Genomic DNA, 19942 nt, shown 5'->3' with positions numbered 1-19942 from the left:
AGAGAGCGTCCCAAGCAGGCTCCACACTGAACATAGAGCCTGGTGCAGGGCCAAATCCCAGAACCCTGAGATCATGACCTGAGCCAAAACCAAGAGTCACACTCAACAGACTGTGCCATCCAGGTGCACCTGGGTGTTGGATTATTATCTTAGACTTCTAGACTTATTTATTTATTTATTTATTTATTTATGAGAGACACACAGAGAGAGAGAGAGGCAGAGACACAGGCAGAGGGAGAAGCAGGCTCCATGCAGGAAGCCCCATGTGGGACTTGATCCTAGGACCCTAGGATCACGCCCTGAGCCGAAGGCAGACGCTTAACCACTGAGCCACCCAGGCGTCCCTAGACTCACATATTTATTAAGTCAAAGCTATGAATAATTTTTATGCTTTGCTTATGTACTGCTAAATTGGTTCACAAAAGAGCTATACTGCATTACATTTCTACCTACTAAGTATAGAGCGTCCATCTTTTCTGTATTCTTATCTAAATTGAGTGGTCTAATTCTTTTTAATCTTGACTATTTTGACAGATATACTTAAGTATATGCTTGTAGTGGCTGGCCATGTATTTACCCATAATGCTTTAGTAGTAAGTTAGTTTACTTTATTACTCCATATTTCAAAGATAACTCTTACTAATTCAAAATCTATATCAAGTATCATTTTTAACTATTTAACTTTATTTTTCTACATCTTTCACCTGAAGTGCATGCTGACTTATAGGATATTTTTCTCAACTAGTAAATATCTAGTACTTACATGCAAGACTATAATGTGTGCTAAAATTATAAAATGCAATAATGATTATACAAGTCATACAAAATGCAATAAAAATTATCCCAGCAATTTTTAGTACAATATATTCAAATATTTAGAGATAGTAAAATATTCAAGTCATTTTGTTGGATTTGTAGCACCACGGTTTTATTTTTGCTGTAAAAATAGCTGTTAACCCTTTTTAACTAAGAAAACATCTACTGGCGTAAGAGATCTATTATTCATGAACTACATATTCAGTAAATGTTTTTAAAACAGCCCTGCCATGTTTCTCATTAAAATAGCTATGGCATATGTTTCTAAATTCTTATGTCACCATTCTTCATTGGATTAATTAGCAAAATTATTTTTTTCTCCTTTTACCTTTCCGAGTGATATTTTTAAAATATTTTTGGCATTTATACAGAGTACAATTTATAGGTCATAAAAATATTCGTGTTACAAAGTACTCTTGCGTAGCTCTTCTGCTGCTGCTTTGAATACTAATTATGAATATATATTTAGGTATTCGTAACACGTAGCCATTTTCCTGAAATGTAACCAGACTCAGCAGCAGAGCCCTCCAGAGGGTGGGGTGGGGATGGGGGTCGCTAACACCAAGACCACCTGCAAATATCACTCTCATTGTTATCAATAAATAGTTCCAACAAACTGGGTTGAAATGCCCTGAAATTAGTCCCGGCATCGTTAAATGGAAACATTGTTAATCAGTATGTTTCATGCCTTGACCAGCAAAACAACTCAGGCCTGCTGGAATTAACCCCCAGAGCACAATAGCCAAACACTGACTACATCTCAATACTTTCCAAAAAACCAAAAGGTCCAAAGCACGGTTTTTGGACCACAATGCAAAAATTGACAAATACAGACAATAAAAATCAATAGAAAACGCAAACTAAAATGAGGTACTTTTTAAAAATATAAAACTGATGCAAATTGATGAGAATGTTAATATCCAGTGTCAGTAAGGATAGACCTCTTCATTCACTGCTGAGGGAAGACATAAAATTGTAAGGTATAATGGCCTTTTGAAAGACTTGGAGGTCTTTCAAAGGTACACCTTGGTAATCTCCATCATCAAGATTCTTTAAAAGTACATTCCCTCCTCCTAGCAATTACGTATGTTGCATATCATTCCAAAGAGATAATTGAGGATATGGGCAGAGAAAAATTGCAAGGATGTTTACTGAAGCACAGTGAATAATAGCAAAAAGCTGGAAACAACCAAATGTCTAGCAATACAGAGACTCAGTAAGTTATATCCAAATGCAGTTATTCAGAATAACTTTGTAGAGGTCTATTGTGGTAAGCCTAATATACTTTCTCCTTTTCCACTATGGTAACAGAACCCAGAGATTGTTCAAGGCAGCAACATTCACTGCTCCAGGCACAAAATCGTGACAATCCTATTCCCACTTTCCCAGCTTCCCCTGCACCTAGGGATAGACTTGTGACCCAGTACTGGCCAATTAATTTTCAGGGAAAGTCTTCTGGGGACTTCTGAGAACGTTTCTGCTTCCCAGATAAAAAGGATAGATACTGTTGATGCTGGCAATTATCTACTGCAGACCTTCTGCTATTAGACCGGGGTTTCTGCTATTCAGAGTCAAAACTGTCCCTAACTGCGGTGGATTCTGTGATGTGCTGCTCAGATACCCCTTCAGGACGGCCATCTATTAGGAATACTATAGGCTGACAACCTTCATCTGGCAGCTATCTCCAGGAATTGTATTCCACTGAAGTCAGCTGCCTTACTCAGTGTCCAATCCGCTTCGCTGGAGGCAGCCACATCTAACAATACTGGAGTCTCAAGGCCAAGCCCCTTCAATTTGCGACTTACAAGATCCTCTAAACTATGAAGTTGCAACCCTGGTTGCCTCTGCACCACTGCTCTCCTCTCTAATCCTACTTTGTTCCCTTCCCCCATACATGTTGATCCTGAAGGCCTTACCTAATCAACTTCTGTACCCAAATCTCTATCTGAGACTGTTTCCTGGGAAACCCCACCCACAACACCATGGATACATTTATTCACAGAAAATATGTTGAGGGATCCCCGGGTGGCGCAGCGGTTTGGCGCCTTCCGTTGGCCCAGGGCGCGATCCTGGAGACCCGGGATCGAATCCCACGTCGGGCTCCCGGTGCATGGAGCCTGCTTCTCCTCCCTCTGCCTGTGTCTCTGCCTCTCTCTCTCTCTGTGACTATCATAAATAAAATAAAATTCTAAAAAATATATATATATATGTTGAAAATATATTGCTAAATGACAGGACAACAGGTTATGGAGCAGTATGCATGATGTCATCCTGTTTTCTGATTACACAAATTATGTATCTGCAGAGAAAAAATATCTGGAAAACTTTTTAGGAGATAATGTAAGAGAATTATTTTCATGATCTTATGATAGTGGAAAATTTCTTAAGTAAGACATAAAAAGTACAACCATAAAGAAAAGCTTACACATTTGTTTTTTTGTTTTTTTTTTTTTTAATATTTTATTTATTTATTCATGAGAGACACAGAGACAGAGACACAGGCAGAGGGAGAAGCAGACTCTATGCAGGGAGCCTGATGTGGGACTCTATCCTGGGTCTCCAGGATCAGGCCCTGGGCTGAAGACAGACTCTAAACCGCTGAGCCACCCAGGGATCCCTGTTTGTTTTCTTTTTAAATGTTTATTTATTTATCCATGAGAGACACAGAGAGAGGCAGAGACACAGGCAGAGGGAGAAGCTGGCTCCTCCAAGGGAGCCTGATGTGGGACTCGATCCCCAGACTGGGATCACACTCTGAGCGAAAGCAGACACTCAACCACTGAGGCACCCAGGTGTCCCAGGCTTACACATTTGAATACACTTAAACTAAGACCTAATGTTAATTATTTTTTTTTAATTTGTATTTATTTATGATAGTCACACAGAGAGAGAGAGAGAGAGGCAGAGACACAGGCAGAGGGAGAAGCAGGCTCCATGCACCGGGAGCCCGACGTGGGATTCGATCCCAGGTCTCCAGGATCGTGCCCTGGGCCAAAGGCAGGCGCCAAACCGCTGCGCCACCCAGGGATCCCCCTAATGTTAATTAAAAGACATATAGGAAAAAGTGAAACCATAAGACACAAATAAGGAAACCATATTTTTTTCTTTCAAACTGCTATTTAAATTCTAGTTAGTTAACATGGAGACAATATTTTTATATTTTCAATATGATAGCTGACAAAGGATTGTATCCAGAATATACAAAGAATCAATTAGAAAAAGTCAAATCCAATAGGAAAGAGGGCAAAGAAAAGCAATTCACAAAAGAAAACCCATATATGGCCAATAAAAATACTAAAAGACTTGCAACCTCACCAATTCTTAGGAAAACACAAACCATTTTTTAGCCATTGGATAGACAAAAATAAAAGATAATATCCCCTGTAGGGAAGAGTGTCAGGAATCAAACATTGATACATAATCACCAAAAATCAGCCTTTTTTTTTTTTTTTTTTTAATTTTTATTTATTTATGATAGTCACAGAGAGAGAAAGAGAGGCAGAGACACAGGCAGAGGGAGAAGCAGGCTCCATGCACCGGGAGCCCGATGTGGGATTCGATCCCGGGTCTCCAGGATCGCGCCCTGGGCCAAAGGCAGGCGCCAAACCGCTGCGCCACCCAGGGATCCCTTTTTTTTTTTTTTTTTTAATCAGCCTTTTTATAGGTAATTTGGTTCAGCTTTTAGGAGAATTTGTTTCTTAAGATTTTCTTTTTCTTTTTTTTTTTTTTTTTAAGTAATCTCTACACCCAACACAGGGCTCAAACTCACTGTCCCATGGTCAAGAGTCATATGCTCAACCGACTGAGCCAGCCAGGTGCCCCTGGAGAGTAATTTTTAACACCACAACAGTTTAAGCAACCTAAATGTCTATTGGGGAATTAATAAACTATAGCATGGTCTATGGGGCAGTAGGCAGGAGTTAAAAAGAAAGAAGCTGATGTTTATGTGCTGCCATAGAATGATCTCCAAGACAAAGTATCAAGTGAATAAAGTAAATTACTCAATATGTTAATTGTATAATTCCCTTTATGTATTAAAAAAGATAACTATACATTTCAACATAAATATATGCCACTCAAAGAAAAGAATTTGGGGATGCCTGGGTGGCTTAGCAGTTGAGCACCTGCCTTTGGGCCAGGGCGTAATCCCGATTCCAGGGATGGTGTCCCACATCGGGCTCCCTGCATGGAGCCTACTTCTCCCTCTGTCCGTGTCTCTGCATCTCTCTTGCTATGTCTTTCACGAATAAATAGATAAAATCTTAAAAAAAAAAAACACAAAGAAAAAAATATCTACCAAACCATTAATAGTGGTTACTTTTGGAAAAGTGCAAAATTTAGAGTAGGAAAGGAGGGACTTTTGCTTTTTACTACATATTTTTCTGTGTTCTTTTAATTTTTCTCAACATTATGAAAATTTTCAAACATACAGCAAAGATAAATTGGTATACTCCACATAGATTTTACCATCAACGTTTTATTAGACTTGTTTTATCACAAATCTATTAATCCATGCCTCTATCCATCCATTAATTTTTAATGCACTTTGAAGTATATTGTGGACATCAGTGCATGCCCTCCAAAATACTTCAGCAGGCAAATAATTAACTAGAATACTTGTTTACAGTTTTTCCTTTGCTATAAAATCTATCTTTAATTAGAGACACATTTTTTAAAAGTAATCTCTACTCACAACATGGGGCTCGAAATCACACCCCAAGATCAAGATTTACATGCTCCATGGACTGAGCCAGTCAAGCACCCAGAGACACAAATTTTAAGAGTACATTCACTAAATTTTGACAATGATATGTGATCCAAATCCCTATCAAGATTTACAATACTTCCAGGGGTGCAGGGCTGGCTCAGGTGGTGCACCATGTGACTCTTGAACTTGGGTTTTGAGTTTGAGCCTACACTGGGTATAGAACTTACTTTAACAAAGATATTTTAAAAACAAAAAAAAAGAGGGCTCCTGGGTGGCTCAGACTCCTAAGTGTCTGACTCTTGATTTTGGCTTAGGTCATGATCTCAGGATTGTGAGCTCGAGCCCCACATTGGGCTCTGCACTGGGTATGAAGCCTGCTTAAGATTCTCACTCTCCTTCTCTTTCTACTCCTCTCCACCTCTCTAAGAAAAACAAAACGAAACAAACAAACAAACAAAAACAACAGGACATATAAACACTTCCATCACTCATGATAGTTTCTTCATGTTCTTTCCCCATCATTACCCAACTTTATCTGCCAGAGGCAAAGATTATTCTTACTTTTTCCACTGTAGATTAGTTTTGTTCATTCTAGAATATCATATAGTTTAAGTGGGGTTTTGGAGGGAGGGGGGTTGTTGTTTTTTTAGAGAGAGAGAGGTGGGAGTTGGAGCAGAGGGAGAGGAAGAGAGAGAATCTTAAGCAGTCTCCATACCTAGCACAGAGCCTGAAGTGAGGCTCGATCTCACAACTCTGAGATCATGACTTGAGCCAAAATCAAGAGTCAGACGCTTGGGATGCCTGGGTGACTCAGCGGTTGAGCACCTGCCTTCAGCCCAGGGCATGATCCCGGGGTCCTGGGATCAAGTCCTGCATTGAGCTCCCTGTGGGAAGCCTGCTTCTCCCTCTGCCTGTGTCTCTGCCTCTCTCTCTCTCTCATGAATTAATTAAAAAAATATTTTAAAAAATAAATAAAAATTTTTTAAAAAATAATAATAAAAAGAGTCGGACACTTAATCAACTTAGCCACTCAGGTGCCCCCTAAGATTTTTTTAAAAGATTTTATTTATTCATGAGACACAGAGATAGAGAGAGAGAGAGAGAGAGAGAGAGAGGCAGAGACACAGGCAGAGGGACAAGCAGGCTCCATGCAGGGACCCCCATGTGGGACTTGATCCCAGGACTCCAGGATCACCACCCCAGCTGAAGGCAGATGCCCAACTGCTCAGCCACCCAGGTGTTCCAAGTTTTGTTTTGTTTTTTTAAGAATATCATATAAATGAAATCATACAGTATGTACTCTCTTGTGTAAGGCTTCTTTCACTTAGCATTATGTTTTTGAGATTCTTCATGCTGTTGCATGTATCAGTAGCTCATTCCTTCTGAGTGGTAATGCATGAAATATACAAGATTCTGTTTATCCATTCCCCTGTTGATGGCACCTGGGATCAACGATTGTCCTATTGATATTTCCTCATCTTGGCTATTATAAATAGAGCTGTTACAAAGATTCATGTGGAAGTCTTTGTGTAAATATGTTTTCATTTCTTTGGGGTAAATAGGAATGGCATTGTTGGGCTACAGAGCAGTAAATGTTTAGTTTTGTAAGAAACTGCCACATCTTTTTCTAAACTTGTTATACTTTTACATTCTCACCAACAAGGTTTGAGAGGTCTGCTTAATTGCTCTACAATCTTCAACATTTGGGGTTGTCAGTCATTTAAATTTAACCATTCTTTTTTCTAAACTTTCTTTCTTTTTTAAGATTTTATTTATTTGAGAGAGAGAGAGAGAGTGAGCAAGAGACAGCATGAGCAGGGGCAAAGGGAGAAGCTGACTCCCCGCTGAACAGGAAGCTCAACTCAGGGCTACATCCCAGGACCCTGAGATCATGACTTAAGGGTAAGGCAGATGCTTAACCGTTTGAGCCACCCAAGCGCCCCTAGTTTTTTTAAAGTAAGCTCTATACCCAATGTGGGGCTCAAACAACCCCAAAGTCAAGAGTCCTGTGGTCCACCAACTGAGCCAGCCAGGCTCCCCTGGAAGCTATTTAGTTATTCTAAAAGATGTATAGTGCTATTTTTCTTTTAAAGATTTTATTTATTTATTCATGAGAGATAGAGAGAGAGAAGCACAGACACAAGCAGAGGGAGAAGCAGGTTCCATGCAGGGAGCCTGACATGGGACTCGATCCGGGTCTCCAAGATCATGCCCTGGGCCGAAGGCGGCACTAAACCCCTGAGCCACCTGGGCTGCCCTGTATAGTGCTATTGATGAGGAGAACAAAGGCATGAGAAATGTAGCAAAAAAGTAAATCTTAAAATTTGCAGCCCACTGATAAATCCATGAGAAGTGCAGAGTGTGACTGACATTCCTCAAGGAACTCATGGCTACCTTAGTGTTGATGTTTCATTAGAGACTAAAAGCAAAACATTATCTTAACAATCGCTAGCTCTCCAAGGTCCTGGAGACCTTGCTTTTAACGTGTCCAGATTCCTTAGAAATTTACTTATCCCTCACTCCCACTAACTAAAAAGTATATAATCAGCCATTCTTCACAATCTCACTGTAGCTCTTTCTGCCCACAGGTCCTGTCCCTGCCTGTGCTATAATAAAAGCACCATTTTTAAAAAATATTTATTTATTTATTTATTTATTTATTTATTTATTTATTTAACAGAGAGAGAGAGAGAGAGAGAACAAGCAGAGGGAGTGGAAGACAGAGGGAGAGGCAGAAGCAGGCTCCCCGCTGAGCAGGGAGCCAGGTTGGGCTAGATTCCAGGCCCTGAGCCTAAGGCAGATGCTTAACTGACTGAGCCATTCAGGCACCCCATAAAAGCACATTTTTGCACAGAAAACCTCTCAAGAATTCTATTTTTTTTTTTTTCAAGAATTCTTTCTTGACCGTTAGCTCTGCAGGCCCATATCAGCATTTCATTGTGGATTTAATTTGTATTTCTCTAATGACTAATGACCTTGATCACTTTTTCATCTGATAATTGGCTATTTATTCTGAGAAATACCTTTTCAAAGCTGTTGCCTATTTTAAGATGGGTTCTTTGTCTTTTTGATACTTAGTTATAGAATTATTTATATTTTTTCCATAGCAGTCCTTTGTCTGATACGTTTTCTGAATATTTTTTCCTAGTCTGTAGACTGCGTCTTGATGAACAGTTTTTAATTTTGATGAAATCTAACTTACCAATGTTTTCTTTTATGACACTGCTTTCTGTGACCTGCTAAGCCAACTTTACCTATCTCAAATGATGAAGACATTCTTCTAAAGTTTCCTTTAAAAATATATAGCTTGCCATTTACATTTAGGTGTGTGATCCAGCTCAGATTAATTTTTGTGTATGGTGTGAGATAGAGGTTAACATTTGTATTTTTTTCATATGGATAGATAGTTACTATGCATTATTTCCTGCAAAAACTTTTCTTTCCTTATTGGATTGCTTTGGTGCTTTTGTAAAAAATCAAATGACTAAATAAGTGTGGGTCTATTTCTAGCTCTCTATGCTATCAACTTACATGCCATACACTCTTGATTAGTGTGGCTTTACAATTAGCCTTGAAGCCAGGTAGTGCAAATTCTCAAACTTTGTTCTTCTTTTTCAAATACTCTGGGTAGTCTAGGTCCTTTGTATTTCCATAACTTTAGAACTAGATTTTCAGTATCTACAAAAATAACTGCTGGTATTTGGATAAAGATTGCACTGAATTTATAGATCAGTGTAGGTAGAATCGACAGATAAACAATAATATCAAGTCTTCCAGTTCATGGACATAGTTTATTTCCCCATCTATTTAGTTTTTCTTTAATTTCTCTCAAAACTGTTTTCGAGGCACCTGGCTGGCTCAGTCATTAAAGCATGCAACTCTTGATCTTGGTGTGTTGAATTCAAGCCCTGTGTTGAGCATAGAGCTTACTTTAAAAAAAAAAAAAAAAGAAAGAAAAAGAAAAGATGTTTTCTAGTGTAGAAGTCTGGCACATGTTAAATTTATTACTAAGTATTTTATGTTTTTTGATGCTATTATACATGAAATTCATTTTTTTTAAATTTTTATTTATTCATGAGAGACACACAGAGAGAGGCAGAGACATAGGCAGAGGGAGAAGCAGGTTCTATGCAGGGAGCCCTATGTGGGACTTGATCCCAGGACTCCGGGATCCACACCCTGGGCTGAAGGCAGGCACTAAACCACTGAGCCACCCAGACATCCCCATGAAATTCATTTAAAATTTTATTTTCTAATCATTTGCTGATAACATATAAAAATATAATTGAGTTTTCAAAATTAACTTTGTATTCTGTGACTTTGAAAAATTAGGTTGTAGTTGTATATATTCCTTAAGGTCTTCTAAATAAATAATTGTGTCATCTGCAAAAAGAGACAGTTTTACTGTTTCCTTTCTGGTCTGTGTACCTTGAATTTTTCTTGCCTTGACTGCACTGACTCAGGGTTGCAGTACGCTGTGAAATAGCAGTGGTGAGAATGGCATTTTTACCCTGTTTCTGCTTTTAAGGAGAAAATGTTCAGTATTTCACCATTAAGTATAATGTTAGCTGTAGGAATTTTTGGTAGGTGCCCTTTATGATTTTGGAGGAGGAAAAAAATTCATCTGGGACACAGTAATAAAAATCTCCAAAATTAAACACATAGTGACTTTTAAAAAAATAAAACAGCACCAGTAAGATGTTTGACAACTTCAAGTGGTCTGCTATATTGTAATTAGAGTCCCTGAAAGGGGATGGGGGGGGGAGGAGACAAAAGAATTTAAGAAATAATGGACAAAACATTCTAAACTTCATGAAAATTATAAACCCAGAGATCCTAGAAACTCAATAAACACAAGTAACAAACAAAAAAACACTAGAATTCTACACCTTGGGAAATATCTTTCATAAAGTAGAGCAATATAAAGTCATTTTCAAACATATGAAAGTTGAAAGAATTCATCACCAGCACACATGCAGTAAAAGAAATGTTAAAGGAGATCCTTCAGGCAGAATGAAAGTCATATCAGATGGAAATGTGGATCTACACAAAGAAATGAAGATCACCAGGAAAGGTTAACTACATGGGTAAATATATATAAATATATAAGATGTTTTAATTATATGTATACCTTTAAAAGATAATTGGTTAAGCAAAAATAATCACAATGTATTATGAGGTTTATAATCTATATAAAAGTTAAATACATGGCAACAATAGTGTAAGGACCAAGAGGAGAGAAATGGAAGTATACTATTGTAAGGTTCTTACAATATAAGTGAAATGGTATAAGGCAGCCTGGGTGGCTCAGCGGTTTAGTGCTGCCTTTGGCCTGGGGTGTGATCCTGGAGACCCGGGATCGAGTCCCACATCAGGTTCTCTACATGGAGCCTGCTTCTCCCTCTGCCTGTGTCCTTGCCTCTCTCTCTCTCTCTGTGTCTCTCATGAATGAATAAATAAAAATCTTAAAAAAAAAAATAAGTGAAATGGTATAATATCACTTAAAAGTAAACTAGCAAGTTAAATACTATACTATAAACCCAAAGACAATCATTAAAATTTAAAAACAATCTACAGTTATTTTTTAAAGATTTTATTTATTTTTTATTAATGAGAGACACAGAGAGATGCAGAGAGAGAGGCAGAGACACAGGCAGAGGGAGAAGCAGGCTCCATGCAGGGAACCTGACATGGGACTCGATCCCGGGTCTCCAGGATCACACCCTGGGATAAAGGCGGCACTAAACCACTGAGCCACCCGGGCTGCCCCTATTATTTTCTATTGCTGCATAATAAGTTAGCAAAAACCTGGCAGTTTAAGACAACACAGATTTATTAGCTTATAGTCCTGTAAGTCAGAAGTCAGGCACAGCATGGGTAGGTTCTCTGCTCAGGGTGTCACAAGCTGAAATCAAATTGTTGGACTCACAAAATTCTTGTGTGGCAGTTCTGGGGAAAAATCCACTTCCAAGTTAATTCTTGTTATTGACAGACCTCAGTTCTTTGTGTATGTTGAACTGAGGTCTACATTTCCTTGCTAACTGCCCACTGGGGGCCACCCTCAGTTCCTAGAGGCCACTTATGTTCCTTGACACATGGCTTCCTTCATGTTTAGCAGCAACAACACAATCGATCCTTCCTGTGCTTTGAATCTTTAACCTTCTCTTCTGCTATTAACCAACAAAGGTGATAAAATGGAATCACCAAAATAATTATGAACAACAACAACAACAAAAGGAGAAAAATGAAACAAAGAGCAGATGGGTCAGATAAAAACAAATAGCAAGGTGATGGACTCAAACTTAGACATATAAAAATTACATTACAGGTAAATGACTTAAATACCTCAATTAAAAGACAACTATATGCTGCTTATAGGAAACTCAAGTACTCAGGAAGGTCTTGTTGCAGTAATGGGGAATAATTAGCCCTAAACTGGTCATTACTCCAGACCCACCTAACAAATTATGAGAACAAGACCCAAAAGGATTAAACTATTTATAAGTAACTGAATTGCATCCAAGAAAAAAGCTTAAGAATATTTATGGGAACACAAAAAATATCCAGCAACTAGCAAGGTAAAATTCATAATGTCTGGCATCCAATCGAAAATTACCAGGCAAGTGAAGAGGCAGGAAAATGACCTTTGTTTAGGCAAAGATGTCTTAGATATAACACCAAAAGTATAATCCTTCCACAAATGATAAATTGGACTTCATCAAAATTAAAACCTTTTGTCCTTTTAACGTCATAAGAGAATGTTGGGGTGCCTGCTGGCTCAGTTGGAGGAGTGTAAAAATCTTGATTTCAGGGTTGTGGTTTCAAGCCCCACATTGGGTGTAGAGATTGCTTAAATAAATAGAACATAGGGATGCCTCGGTGGCTCAGCAGTTGGGCCTTTGGCCCAGGGCATGATCCCAGACTCCTGGGTTCGAGTCCCACATTGGCTCCTTGCATGGAGCTTGCTTCTCCCTCTGCCCGTGTCTCTGCCTCTCTCTCTCTCTCTCTCTCTGTCTCTGATGAATAAATAAATAAAATCTTTGGATAAATAAATAAATAAATAAATCATACAAACAAAACACATGAGAATGAAAAAACAGCCATAGACTTAGAAAAACAATATTTATAAAACATACACATTTAGGGCACCTGGCTGGCTCAGTTGGTAGAGCATGTGACTCTTGATCTTGGGGTTGTGGGTTCAAGCCCCACACTGGGTATAGATATTACTTTAGAAATAAATTTTTAAAATATATGGAGCACCTGGGTGGCTCAGTCAGTTAAGCATCTGACCCTTGGTTTCAGCTCAGGTCACAATCATCTCATGGGTTGTAAAATTGAGCTGCATGTTGGGTTCTGTGCTCAATGTGGAGTCTGATTGAGATTCTCTCTCTCTCCCTCTGCCCCTCCCCCTGCTCTCTCTCTCTCTCAAATAAATAAATTAAAAATCTAAAAAAAAAAAAAAAAAAAAAAGGAATCTTTGGGACTTCCACTTCCAAAAAGATGGAATAAATGTACTTATCCCTAGATTTCCATATATAAAATAATCATGAGAAGACTGAAAGGTGGAGAGAAAACATCAGACCAAGTAGGGACCTCAGGATCAAGCAACAACATGGTGGTAAATTACCAAAGTTTTCCTTATGTCTCACATCTCCCTGACTGGGTGCTAGAGAAGTCAGCAACACAGAAACATCAATGGGCACTGACAAGAAAACAAATCCAAGAAAAGCTTGCTCTTTCTAGCCAAAAGACCAGGAAAAGGACAGCTTAGCAAGACAGAAAACTTTTTTTTTAAGTTTTTATTTATTTATTCATGAGAGACACAGAAAGAGAGAGGCAGAGACAAAGGCAGAGGCAGAAGCAGGCTCCATGCAGGGAGCCCAATGTGGGACTCCATCCTGGTACTCCAGGGTCACACCCTGAGCCAAAGGCAACGCATTCAACTGTTGAGCCACCCAGGTGTCTCAAGACAGAAAACTTTTCATCAATAATTGCTTTACTCTGGACAAACACCACAGGGTGAAAAGAAATGTGGCCCCAGTCTGCCAGCAAAGACCAAGTAGGAAACCTTGATTGCCACCCTTGCCAGACATCATCCCTTCCCCATCCAGGTGGCATCAGAAGGCTTAGTGGGAAGGCAGGCACTAGATATCCCTACTAGATAGTAACAAGTCCCCCACCAGTTGGTGCTAGTAGAATCAACATAGGAGTCTGGGTTTCCACTCCCCCCTTTACTCCTACTCCCCACCCCAGGCAGTAGCAAGGTACCTCTCCTCCTCCTCTCTGGGATGGTGTCAGAGGAGATATAGTGGACATTTAGGATTTTCACCACCACTCAGTGGTTACAGAACCACCCTCTCACTCCCCACTCCACAGCGGAGGCAGCATGAACCACCTTTAACCTTGCCAGCCAGGGTAGTTCCAGTGCAGGGCTAGCAGGGAGCCTGAACTCCCACTACTACCCAACAGTAACAAGGTACATACCCCACATGCCTGTCAATAACGCCAAGGAAAGACTGTGGACTTTCACCCTCATCTGCCAGTAGTGAGGCAGTGTCCTCACTTGCTGGCTGTCTGCTAAATCACAAGATTTAAGTAACATTTGGAATCTTATAACATCATGCCCTAGATGTCCTGGTTTTCATCAAAAATGAATCGTCAAATCAAGAACCAAGGAGATCTCAGTTTGAATGAGAAAAGACAATTAACCAAGGTGACAGAATTGTTAGAATGACCTGACAAGGACTTAAAGCAGCCATCATAAAAACACTTCAGTGAATAATTACAAACACACTTGAAAGAAATGAAAAACCAAAGTCTCAGCAAAGAAATCCAAAAAATATAAGTAAGAACCAAATGGAAATTTTAGAACTAGAAATTGCAATAAGTGAAATAAAAAATTCAATGGACAGTAGAATATGGAAGACAGAGAAAAGAATCAGAGAATTTAAGGCTAGAATAGAGAATCCCCAATCTGAACAGCAGACAGAAAACAGACTGAAAAATCAAATGAACAGAAATTGAGGGACATGTGAGACTCTAACATAAAATGAATATTTGGATCACAGGAGTCCCAGAAGGAGAGGAATAAGAAGGTAGAGTTGAAATAGTGGCTAAAAATTTCCAAAATTTGGCAAAAGATGTAAACATACAGGTTCCAGAACCCCAAAACAAGATAAATTTAAAGAAATCCATGCCAAAGAATACCATAGTCAAACTTCTGAACATTAGGACAAAGAAAAAAATCTTGAGAAAGGCAGAGAAATGATACTACCCATAGGGGAAAAACAATTAGAATAATAGATTTTATTCTCATCAGAAACTGGGGAGGCCAGAAAAAAAAATGGCATAACATTTTTCAAGTGCTGAGGGCACAGAGCTCTCAACACAGAATTGTACAGCTAGCAAAAATATCCTTCAGGAATGAAGGGGAAATCAAGACATTTTCTGATAACAAAAAACTAAGAATTTTTTGCCAGTAGGCCTACTCTTCCGAATGGCTATGGAAGTTCTTTAAATAGAAAGAAAACTATAAAAGAAGAAATCTTGGCCCATCAGAGAAGAAGAAAAAAATGACAGAGCAAATACATGTTTGATGGTGGAAACGAAATTATAACGTTGGCTAATGTAATTTTCTAAGTAAAGGAAATATTTAAGACAATTATATATGGGGAAGGGTGAAGAGTTGGAAAAGGAAGTAAGTTTTCTTTTTTTTTTTTTTGAAGTTATGTTTCTGCACTACACTGGAACTGGTAAAATGTTGACAACAGTAGACTCCTAAGTTAGGTATATATAACATAATACTTAGGGCAACCATTAAAAAGATATACGAAGAGATACACTCAAAGAACACTATAGATAAATCTAAATGGGATTTTTTTTTTAGTAATCTCTATGTCTAACATGGGGCTTCAACTCATAACCCTGAGATCAAGAGTCACATGCTGTACCGACTAAGCCAGTCAGGTGCCCCTTAAAATGAGATCCTAAAAATGTTCAAGCAATCCTCAGGAAGGCAGGAAAAAGATTATTCTGGTGGCAAATGAGAGGCTGATGGGGGTGCAGTGGGGGAGTGGGAGTGGAGGCATCTCCACTGCATGCCAGGGTTATTTGAGCTAACCTAGACCCTTCCTCCCAAGGAAGCATAGTGCATCTCACTGCTTTAGGGTGCGGGGTGGGAGCAGGGGAAGGAATTGGCTAAGCACTTCCGTGGAGCTTTGCTTTGGGAGTTATGATGGGTTAGTGACTGTTTATATTGGTACTCAAAGAAGGCTGTTTTTTCCAGGTCAGCAGGCCACCCTACCATGACACCAGAAGGGGTTCCTTGCCAAGGCTTGGGCTCAGCTAGGCTTCTGCACCACACGGGATCCCTCCTAGGGCAGGATGGCACCTTTACGTTCTGATTACAAAAGCCAAAAGCCCTCTGTGTGTGACCTATACTGCTGGGAAAATGGAATAAAGATGGTTTGAAAAGGGCATGATGCAATTCTGGCAAGGGGGAGAAGCCAATTCCATACATTTGGAGCTCTGCCCTAAGTGCTTAAGCTGTACTTGGGTTCCAAATCAGACAACCTTGGCAAACTCTCCATACCAGATATAAAGATCTATTTTAACAAGCATCTTTAGCTTTTGAACAATTAGGAAGAAAATGATACCACGTTCCAGAGTAGTTCAAGTTCCTTTTCATTTATTGGGGGCAGGAATTATATATAGGGTTCTTGGTAGGTAATGAGCTTCAAAGTTTTGTAGTAGATCACATTCTAGGACTTACTGATGCTGTATTTATGGCTCCCCAACCCTGAGTTTCCCAGAAGAATGCTTCTGAAGACTTTCCATGATAGTATAAATTTTATACTTTTTTTAAAAAAGAGGGATGCCTGGGTGGCTTAGTGGTTGAGCCTCTGCCTTCAGCTCAGGGTGTGATCCCAGGGTTCTGGGATTGAGCCCCACATTGGGCTTCCTGCATGGAGCCTGCTTCTCTCTCTGCCTATGTCTCTGCCTCTCTCTCTCTCTCTCTGTCTTTCATGAATAATTAAAATCTTTAAAAATAAATAAATAAAATAAAATAAATTTAAAAAGTGTCTGGGAGCTATTTGTGTTATTCATTATTCCAAATATCATTTTAATAATTTCAACATGAAAGCATCTTAATATTCTCAATAATGGCGCCAGTAACTTAAAATATTAAAATCCATATTAGGAAAAAAGGATAAGCTAGACAATCTGCTCTTACAGATACAATACCATATAGATGTTTAAGTTGGTGATTGGTGAAAATTGATATCTTTGCAATATTAAATCTTCCAATCTATGTTTCCTTGCATTTCTATTAATAATATATATAGATACACACACACACACACACACATATATTTAGAGAGGTACAAAGGGAGACAGGCAGAGAGAGAGAGAGAGAGAGACAAGGGGCAGAGGAGGGGCAGAGGGAGATAGAATCTTAAGCAGGCTCCATGCCTAGTGTGGAGCCTGGCCCGGGGCTCAATCTCACAACCCTGAGATTATGACCTGAGCCAAAACCAAAAGTTGGACGCTTAACCAACTGAGCCACCCAGGCACCCCTCTATCAATAATATTAACAGTATTTTATAGCTTTCTTTGTGGAGTGCTGGTACAATTGTGATAGATTTATTGTATGTATTTAGTGTTTTTTATACTAATATAAATAATTCCTCTTAAAGTTTGATTTTCTAATTTTTTTTCCTATTTTTTGATGGCATATAAAAATGCAACTGATTTTGTTTTGACATTTTGTGCTGTACCTTGCTGATCTTACACATACACAACTTTCCACATACACAATCATACTGCTAACAAGTAGTGACAGTTTTATTTCTGTTTTGCTAGACATGATGCATTCTCATCTATTCTTTCTTGCCTTATTATTGTAATGGCTGCATTACAATAGGGATTAAATAGTAAGAGTGGACATGCTCATCCTGTTTCCATTTCACAGCCTTAAATATTTTATCATTGTGTATGATGGCTGCTGCAGGGTTTTAGTACATGTCACTTTAAGGAATCCCATTTCTACTTTCTTTTTTAAAGTAGGCTTTATGCCCAATGCAGAGCCCAATGTGGGGCTTGAACTCAAGACCCTGAGATCAGGGATCTCTGGGTGGCGCAGCGGTTTAGCGCCTGCCTTTGGCCCAGGGCGTGATCCTGAAGACCCGGGATCGAATCCCACGTTGGGCTCCCGGTGCATGGAGCCTGCTTCTCCCTCTGCCTGTGTCTCTGCCTCTCTGTGTGTGTGTGTGTGTGTGTGACTATCATAAATAAATAAAAATTAAAAAAAAAATTTTAAGACCCTGAGATCAAGACCTGAGCTGAGATCAAGAGTTGGGTGTTTAACCAACTGAGCCATCAAGGGGCCTCAAGAAAGCCCATTTATTTCTATTTGGAGCTTTCTAAGAATTTATATCATGAATGGACGTTATACTAAATGCTTTAAATGCATCTTGAGATACTCATAATTCTGCTCCTTGTTTTATTAATATGGTGACTACCATTTATTTTCAAACTGCATACCAATTCTGCATTTCTGAAATAAACATATCCTTCTTCATGAAAATAAAAAGGCACCCTTTGCCAGTTCTATCCAGACTGAGTCATGATGACTCACAGTGGCAGCCCTCTAGAGCTTTGAATGTTTTTGACTTTTTGTGCCGGAATTTTATGGCAAGTGAATTCTCTAAGAGGTAATAACTTAAATGGGAAATATCTTTAAAATGATTTACTGGTTGTTTTCTGCGTGTGTATGTATATGTATGTTATCTTGCTTTAAAACTAGATTAGTAGGGATGCCTGGGTGGCTCAGTGGTTTAGTGCCTGCCTTTTGGTCCAGGGCGTGATCCTGGAGTCTTGGGATCGAGTCCCACATCGGACTCCCCACATGGAGTCTGCTTCTCCCTCTGCCTGTGTCTCTGCCTCTCTCTCTCTCTCTCTCTGTGTGTGTGTGTCTCTCATGAATAAATAAATAAAATCTTTTTTAAAAAAAATAAATAAAACTAGATTAATAACTATCTATCCTTTTCTTATTAATGTGTTATCTATTTTAGTTGTACATTGCTATATAACAAACTGCCCCAAATTTAGTGGCATAAAACAACTGGTATTCTATTACAGTTGGAGCAGGGAATCCCAACGGACACAGTGAGATTGGCTTGTTTCTGCTATATGATATCTGGGGGGACTGAAATGTCTGGGGATGACTTGAACAGCTGGGGAAAAGAATCACCTGGAGGCTTTTCATTTATATGTCTGGTCCCTGGGATATTTCAAAGCCTAGGTTCACCTTGGATTATCTACCAGAGTGTCTATATTACATTCTCCTTGTGATTTGGGCTACCCCAGTATTGCAGCTTCAGGGAGGTTGGACTTCTTATGTGGCAACTCAGGGCTCAAAAGGAAAGTATTCTAACGCGCAAAGTGGAATTGTATGGCATTTTATGGCTTACTTCAAGGGGTCAGCACATTTTTTCTGTAAAGGGTCTGATAGTAAATACTTTAGGTTTGAAGACCATACAGTCTCTCTTTCAACTACTCAATTCTGCTATCATAGAGTTTATTGATGGACAATGAAATTCAAATTCTAGGCAATATTTGCATGTTTCCTTTGAGTTTTTTCAATGATTAAAGAAAAATGTAAAAGACATGCTTAGCTCATTGACTATGCAAAAAAAGACTGTGGATGAGATTTAGCCCATGGGGATGTAGTTTGCCAACCTCTGATATAAAACATTTCTACCCATTCAAAAAGTTTCCTGTTCATCTTTTCAGCCAATGCTTACCTTCACCCCTGGTCCCAGACAACCATTGGCCTGCTTCCTCTCACTATAGATTAGTTTTGCACGTTCTAGAGTTACGTATGAATGAAATCATCAGGATGTCTGGCTTTTTTTTTTTTTTAACGATTTTATTTATTTATTCATGAGAGACACACAGAGAGAGGCAGAGACACAGGCAGAGGGAGAAGCAGGCTCCACTAAGGGAGCCCGATGGAGGACTTGATTCTGGGTCTCCAGGATCAGTCCTGGGCCGAAGCGGCGCCAAACCGCTGAGCCACGTGGCCCGCCCTCTTTTTCACTTTATTAGTGATTTTCAATGGGCAGTTTTTAATTTTGATAAGGTGCAATTAATTAATTTTTTCTTGTATAGTTCACATTTCTTGTGTCCTGAGAAATCTCTCCTTAGTCCAGGATCACATAAATTTTCTCCTATGTTTTCTTATACATATTTTATGTTTTCGATTTTACATTTAGGTCTATGATCCATTTTGAACTAATTTTTTTTGTGTATGGTATAGATTATGGTAAAGCTGCATTTTTTCCCTATGAATATCTAGTAATTATTAAGTACCAAAATTAGGTAATGTAAATCCTCCAGCATTGTTCTTTTTCA

At 39.0% G+C, this 19942-nt stretch overlaps 1 protein-coding gene and 1 non-coding gene across 2 annotated transcripts in view; one reads left to right on the top strand and one right to left on the bottom strand.

The window, feature by feature from the left end:
* The window catches only part of USP9X (ubiquitin specific peptidase 9 X-linked), a 487376-nt gene that overhangs the window by 181290 nt on the left and 286144 nt on the right, over nt 1-19942 (bottom strand). The window lies entirely within an intron of this gene.
* TRNAK-CUU lies at nt 12672-12744 on the top strand. The gene has a single exon. It is a non-coding gene; the product is annotated as a tRNA-Lys (tRNA).

This window comes from Vulpes lagopus, chromosome X (assembly GCF_018345385.1).
Source record: "Vulpes lagopus strain Blue_001 chromosome X, ASM1834538v1, whole genome shotgun sequence".
NCBI classification, from domain to species: Eukaryota; Metazoa; Chordata; class Mammalia; order Carnivora; family Canidae; genus Vulpes; species Vulpes lagopus.
This window is presented reverse-complemented; position numbering and strand designations above follow the sequence as displayed.